General features: G+C 44.7%; 1 pseudogene; it reads left to right on the forward strand.

The window, feature by feature from the left end:
* The first annotated feature begins 1,872 nt into the window (after window positions 1–1,872).
* Window positions 1,873–4,559, forward strand: LOC103253201 (annotated as a pseudogene).
* The last annotated feature ends 3,119 nt before the right edge of the window (window positions 4,560–7,678 follow it).

Raw genomic sequence — 7,678 nt, forward strand, 5'->3', positions numbered from 1 at the left:
AAGCCACCCCCTCCATCTGTGACTTAGGTTGTGCTAGTGGCGAGCTCACACACCCAGATGGGATGTTGGTGAGGGCTCGTGCCCCTCTGGGAATTGCCCCTGCCATCTTCTATATCTAAAAATCACACACACACACACACACACATACACACATACACACACACACACACACACACACACACACGTGGCCGAAAAACTGTGTCTAGTGCTCAGATTGATCACTGTGCTTTCCTTCTGTAATCTTGTGGCCAAGCCACAAGAGCAAGCTGATCCCCTGACATCCTCCCTTCAAAATGTGCCACCTCCAGTGAGCCTCCCTGTCATGGCTGGCCTGTGTACTCCAGACCCCTGACTTCTCTCCTACCCACACCCTCGAAGCACGGGTGTGCTGCACAGGCAACTGTGTGGGCTGATGCTACTGGTCTTGCTCTCTCGTGGCTGAGAATAAAACCCACTTCTGCATGACAGGAAACGTGTGTCTCTTGGTTGTGTTCTTGTAGAATTGGCAGTGGGGGGAGGGTGGGGAGAGGCCTTGCCCTTGCTAGGGCAACATCCGGAGTGGTGGGAAGGCCAAATTCCTCTTGGACAGCCCTTGGGCTGTGAAACTCACGCTCATCCTGTGAAACTTGCTCAGGCCACCAGAGAGAGACTTGAGTTCAACCCTGGGGGTGGATGCTGGCTGGATCCAACACTCAGGAGAGACAGACATACGAAGAGGACAGGGAGAGAGAGCAGAAGACATCTAGGTGGGGAGTGGGCACTCTTGGATATTGGTACCCTGCATTCCCTCTCATGGAGGCCATCAAGGCAGGACGAGCCACACAGCACGGCCCTCTGGCAGGTCCCTTGGAATCCCCCAGGCAACAAAAAGCAGTACACAGGACAGGTCTGGAAGGTCCCTAACTGCCCTGCTGAACATGCTTCAACACTCTGGGGCTCTGAGCAATCTAGAAGCTTGCCCTCTGCTGGCACCAGTTTCTCCATTCTGTGGTGAGACCCAGGACACTGCTGAAAATGGGCACAAGGCTGGGCAGTAGGGATAAATCCATTTATTTTATTTCAAAATAAAAGCAAAATAAACTGGAGCCATGTCACCAGGCTGCCACAACCCCTTCTCCACCTTCTTCCTCTGCCCTGTGCTATCAATAAATCAGTTTCCCAGTCCCAAATGTTAGAATCTTCTCATTTGCCAGCTCCAAACATACAAGCTCCGGAACATTGCCAGCTCCAGAACACACAAAAGATGACACAGTTACAGCAGGTACACAGGTGGAGGGGAACCCAACCCAACAGCCGGTGCTTTGGCCTGTCTACCAGTGAGCCCAATTGTCCACTTGGGGAGAAAACTCCGACCCACTGTCCTGCCCCAGTGTCTACGAGTAAGAGGAGGGACCCATCTGAAGGAAAGCCTGCTTGGTGGGATGAGCAGGCCGCCAGGGAGTCCCTGCCTCTCCTGAGGGCAGCCTCCAAACAGCTAGATGTAAGAGGCTCTGACTCTTTGTTTTGCTGGAAGTAAGCAAGCCCAGAAATTGAGATTAAGCCCTGATCGGGAGGGCAAAGGGTCTGCACTGGCTGGTCTCCCTGTCAGACAACAGTCTTGTCTTGCTGCTCTAGAGATAAAGGGGGGAGGAGGGAGGAATGTAGGGAAGGAGCGTCAGGGGTAAGGTGGCTGGGGCAGGGTGGGAGGAGAAGAAACAGAGTAGGGGTAGAGCCTTCGCTCCCATTTCTCTAAACTCTAGATGACCAAATCGCCACACCCCTCTTGTCAGCCCAGGAGAAAATGGGATGCTTGGATAGAAGCCCAAGCCCGGTGCTCCTGGGGGTGTGGATCTGTGTTGCAGCTGCTTGATCCTCCTGCCTCTCCTTGTGCAGGCTCCCCATTGTCCGCAAGGCCCGCCTCACAGAGATCTGCAGAGGGAGCGAGCACTGCCCTCTGGTCCTGGGACAGGACAAGGTACTCACCTGGGGATTAGGGGACTCAGCGGCATTCATATCCGCGTCCAGGCCGCTCCCCACCACGACCCTCACATCCTGGCACACCCTAAGCGTCAGTCTCTCAAGCAACTGGATGCAGTTGTACACAAAGATGAATATCTTCGCTTCCTCTGCCTGTTTGAATACCCCTGATTTCCTTCTCTTGCCTGATTGCTCTGGCTAGGTCTCCGGGCACTATGTTGAACAGGTGGCGAGAGAGAGCATGTCCTTATGTTGTTCCTGTTCTTCAGGGGAATGATTCCAACTTCTGCCCCCTGAGCAAAATGTTGGCTGTGGATTCTTACTGTTTTGAGGAATATTCCTTCCATGTATAGGGGTTCAAGAGATTTTCATCAAGAAGGGATGCTGGATTTTGTCCAACGCTTTTTCTTTGATTAACAATATAATCATGTGGTTCTTGGTTTTACTTCTGTTAATGCGCTGTGGATTACATTGATGGAGCTGTGAATGGTGAACCACCCTACATTCTAGGAATGAACCAAACTGGTCATGGTGGATGATCCTTGAGTTGTGTTGTTGGTTCCGATTTGCTAGAATCTTGTTGAGAATGTTTGCATTGATGTTCTTCAACAAGATTGACCCGCAATTTGCTTTCTTGTTGGGTCTTTGCCCAGTTTGTGTATCTGCACAGCTTTAGCTTCATAAAATCAGTTGGGGAGAGTTTCATCACTCTTAAAAGCCTGGAAAACTTTCAAGAAGATTGGTGTCAGCTCCTCTTAGTATGTCTCATTGAGTTTAGCTGAGAAGCTATTTGGCCCGTGGCTTTTTGGGTGGGGATATTTCTTTGACTGAGTCCATTTCTTGGATTGTCATTGGTCTCCTTAGAGTTTCAATTTCTTTTTGTTTCAACCTCAGGAGGTGGTGTGTTATAAGAAAGTCCTCTGTTTCCTCTAGGTTTCCTAGTCTATTTGCATACAGGTATTCATAGTAATCTGTGATAACCATTTGCATTTCTTCAGGGTCAATTATGACTTCAACTTTTGTGGTTCTGCATGTGTTTATTTGGTTCTCTCTCTCTCTCTCTCTCTCTCTCTCTCTCTCTCTCAGCCAATCTGGCCAGCGATCTGTTAACCTAAGTTATCCTTTCAAAGAATCAGTTTTTTGGGTATGAAAAACAACCAGTCTAAATCTGCCAGTTCCACTCTACGGTTATTATCAGCAATGTTGGTTAGTGAGGGTGACCTGACAGAGCAGAAAAGAATCAGTAAATCTGATATGTCTCGCTTGCGATTAGCTGCTGGTAGTGCCATAATGAAGCTTGCTCAGGAAACTTGTTACCATGAAATTATTACCCCAGAACAGTTTCAACTCTGTGCACTTGTTATTAATGATGAGTGTTATCAAGTAAGGCAGATATTTGCTCCGAAGCTCCACAGGGCACCTGTGAAGTTGCTGCTCCCCCTGGAGTCCATGGCAATCTTTGCCTTGTGTGCCAAAGATCCAGTAAAGGAGAGGAGGGCACATGCACTAAAAAATATCAGTATACGCAGGGAGTACATTAAACAGAACCCTATGGCTACTGAGAAATTATTATCACTGTTGCCTGAATATGTAGTTCCATACACGATTCACCTGCTAGCCCATGATCCAGATTTCACACGATCACAAGATGCTGATCAGCTTCGTGATATCAAAGAGTTCCTATGGTTCGTGCTTGAAGTTTTAATGACGAAGAATGAAAACAATGGTCATGCCTTTGTGAAGAAAATGGCAGAGAACGTCAAGCTCAGCTGAGGTGCCCAGTCTCCTGATGAATCCAAAACAAATGAAAAACGTTGTACAGTTTGTGATGTGGCTCTGTGTGCTATAAACAGTAAAAGCGCCATGTGCAATGCAGACTCTCCAAAGGAGCCAGTCCTCCCAGTGAAGTTTTTTACACAACCAGAAAAGGACTTCTGCAATGACAAGAATTATATTTCAGAAGAGACAAGAGTGCTTCTGTGAAGAGGAAAGCCAAAGCCTGCTGGAGTATTGGGTGCAGTAAACAAGCCTCTATCAGCAACGGCAAGAAAACCTTATGTTAGAAGCACTGGCATGGAGACTGGAAGCAACATGAATGTAAATTCAGAATTGAGCCCTTCAACCGGAAATCGATCAAGCGAACCGAGTTCAGAGGCAGCAGAAACTGGAGGTAGTGAAAATGAAGAGAACCCTGTGAGAATTATTTCTGTCACACCTGGAAAGAATATTGACCCGGTAAAGAGCAAGGAAATTAATTCTGATCAGGCTGCCCAGGGCAACATCAGCAGTGACCGAGGAAAGCAAAGAACAGTAACTGCAGCTGGGGCGGAGAATATGCAACAAAAGACAGATGAGAAAGTGGATGAATCAGGACCGCCTCCCCCTTCCAAACCCCAAAGAGGAAGCCGACCCAAGTCGGAATCTCAGGGCAACCCAACCAAAAATGATGATGTAAATAAGCCTAATAGCAAGGGGAGGAAGCGAGCTGCAGACAGCCAGGAGAGCCCTGGGGACTTGGAAGCAGGAAATGCCAAACACCTAAACTGCAAGATGGAGCCAAAAAGGCAGTCCCAGCAGAGAGACAGATTGACCTGCAGAGGTAAAAAGAAGACTCCTTTGTAAAGGGAGGGAGTGAGGGCCACACGGAAGCAGCTCTCGCTCCTGCAGGCCTCGAATTCACAGTGTCCTGAGCAGGAGACAGCGTTCACATCAGAACTCACACTTTCGGCCTTGAAAACAGAAAGAAACTCTTGCTTCCTTTCCATATGACCCCGCTCCTCCGATGGAAGTCGACAGCAGCACCTCTCCAGAGAGGCTAAAAGCAGCTCTGGGCTACACCCCCCACCCAGACTTTTCTTAGGAAAAGTCAATAATTAAGCAAATTGCTTAACACTTAGTTCCAGTTCCTGCATATCTGGAGTTTAAATGCATAATACACCATTAATTTCCATGCTGCAGTTTTTATCTTAAAGAAAGTAACAAAATGTCCTTACACTGACACAGAAATTCTCCATTTTAGAACCAGGAATTCCCATGTTTCACAAGAAAAAATGGAAATCTACTGAATTAATTTTTTAAAAGAAAAGAGATCAGATGAAATATTTCTTTGTTTTTCCTTTTGGAAATTTTGATGTATAATTCTGCCTGCCTACTTTTCTGCAAAAATGAAGATGTACAGATTTCAATTCCCTGCTATGAAAAGTGATGTGGTGGCAATTTTATAAATGTTGCTTTCTGATTTTTATCAGAGTGAGAAAATAATTAAAATTATTATTGATTTGCAAGTAGTGAACAGTTCATATTTTGATTTCCCTCCATTTTAGTTGAATATAATTTGCAATAAATGTACATATTGTTGTTTGTTTCGTAGAGCATATCACTTTAAAATGGTTTTTACTCCTATGATTATGTTGGAATATTGGGGATTTTAAAGGAGTTAAAGGCTGTCCAGCATTTAACATTTGTAATGTTTGTCACCAGATTTTTATTATTGGTGTAAAAAAAAGTTCAATTTTAAAAATAGTTGGCCTTTGGCAGCTTGTAAGGGATGTCAGAGGTGAGGTGTCAGGATTGCTGTCAGTTTTCAATGCTGTGCTGTTGGGAAGGAAGTATTTTGCTTTTGTCTGCTGGTCTCGGCTCAGTTTTTGTTTATTTTAGAAGACAACTGTTGTATCAGTACAGTATATTTCTTGGCATTGTACAGCATAGGTAATGTGTGCACTTTTTGTGTACACATCATCATATTTAAGTTTTTTGCATAAAATAAATACTTCTAGAAATCAAAAAAAAGAATCAGCTTTTTTTCTTGTTGATACTTTCTATGATATTTTTGTCTTCTATATACTGCAATTGTGATTTTTTTTCTTGGTGATCTGGATTCTGCTGCAGAAGTGAGGATTTAAGTTGTCCTGCCTTTTCAGCTCCTTGAGGTGTGACTTTCGGCACTTACCTGCGATATGTCGGTTACCTTGATGTGTACATGCAATGCTATGAATTTTCCTCTTCACACTGCTTCATGTCATCCCAGTGATTCTGATAAGATGTGTTTTTGTTTTCATTTGCTTTCAGAAATCTTTGTATTTGTCTTGATATCTGTGTTGGCCCATAAGTCTTTCGGTGGTATTTTAATATCCATGTCTTTGCATGTTCTGGACATATCTTGCTGGCAATATTTATTTTTATGCCACTGTGATGTGAGAAAATGCATGGTATAATTTTGATCTTTTGAAATGTGTTCACTCAATTTATGTCCAACAATGTGATCAATCTTAGAGTGTGTTCCATGTGCCAATGAGTAGAATGTATATTTTGTAGATGTTGGGTGAAGTGTTTTATGGATGTCTGTCATCATATCCATTTGACCGAGTGTCTAATCGAGGTTCTGGATTTCCTTGTTGGTTTTCTGATTTGATGATCTATCTAAAGTTGTTAGTGAGAGATATAGGTCTCCCACTATGATTGTGTGAGATCAATGTCCTCTCTTAGCCTACTCAGTACTTGTTTTATGAAACCCGGTGCTCCTTGTTGGGTGCGTATATGTTTAGGAGGAATAGTTCTTGCTGGTGGATTGACCTTTTAATTATGTAGTGTCCTTCCATGTCCATTTTAACTTTCAATGGTTCGAAGACTGTTTTGTCTGTCCCAGATTAGTTACACTTGCCCTCTTCTGTTTTCCACTTGCCTGAAAGATCATTTTCCAGCCACCAACTTTGAGTTCATGGGCGCCATCTTCAGTGAGATGAGTTTCCTAGAGGCAGCAGGCTATTAGATCATGCTCCTTCATTCAGGTTGCCACTCTTTCAGTGGCATATTTACACTATTCACACTCAATTTCATTATTGAAATGCAAGAATTGATCCCCAACATAGGGCTCTTAAGGGGTTGCTTTGTTTCCTTTTATCTCTTGTATTATTTATTTGTGCATTTTCATGTTTGTGAGTGTATTGTATTTTCTGCTAACTCTGTGCTTGCCCGAACTTTTTGATAGGCATGACCATTCCTTTTTTGTGTGTTCTCTGTTCCACAGCTTCTTAAGCCTCTCCTGGAGGACTGGTCTGGAGACAACATATTCTATTAGGGATTGGAAGTCTGGGAATGATTTCAGTTGTCCATCACTTATGAAGATTAGCATGGCTAGGTAAGAAATTCCTGGTTGGAATTATTGATCTTTAAGAATGCTGAAAGCATCCGAGTCAGTGGGAATACAAATCAGATCCACTGTGACTGATTTCCCTGAGCTTTTTGTAAATCCTTTTATAAACCTGGGCAAAGTGGCTCACGCCTGTAATCCCAGCATTTTGGGCAGTGGTGAGAGGATTGGTTGAGCCCAAGGGTTGGAGACCAGCCTGGGCATCTTAGCGAGACCTCATGTCTACAATAAACCAAAAATGAGCTGGGCATGGTAGCACATGTCTGTAGTTTCAGCTACTTGGAAGGATGGGGCTAGAGGATCATCTGAGCCCAGCAAATTGAGGCTGTGGTGGCCGTGAGCATACCACGGCACTCCACACTGGGCCACAAAGTGAGACTCTGACTCAAAAAACAATACTTTTAGAGATTTTTAAAATAACTCCTTTCAGATCCCCTCACTGCCCCAGCAGTCAGCTTGAAATCTACCAGACATCACTCAGCAGTACACAGGTGACAGTGCCCGAAGGTCCCTAGCTGCTCCACTGAACATGATTAGAAACTCTGGGACTCCGAACAATCCAGAAGCCTGCCC

This window comes from Carlito syrichta, unplaced genomic scaffold (assembly GCF_000164805.1).
Source record: "Carlito syrichta isolate Samal-C Ts95f unplaced genomic scaffold, Tarsius_syrichta-2.0.1 Scaffold209020, whole genome shotgun sequence".
In the NCBI taxonomy this organism is placed as follows: domain Eukaryota; kingdom Metazoa; phylum Chordata; class Mammalia; order Primates; family Tarsiidae; genus Carlito; species Carlito syrichta.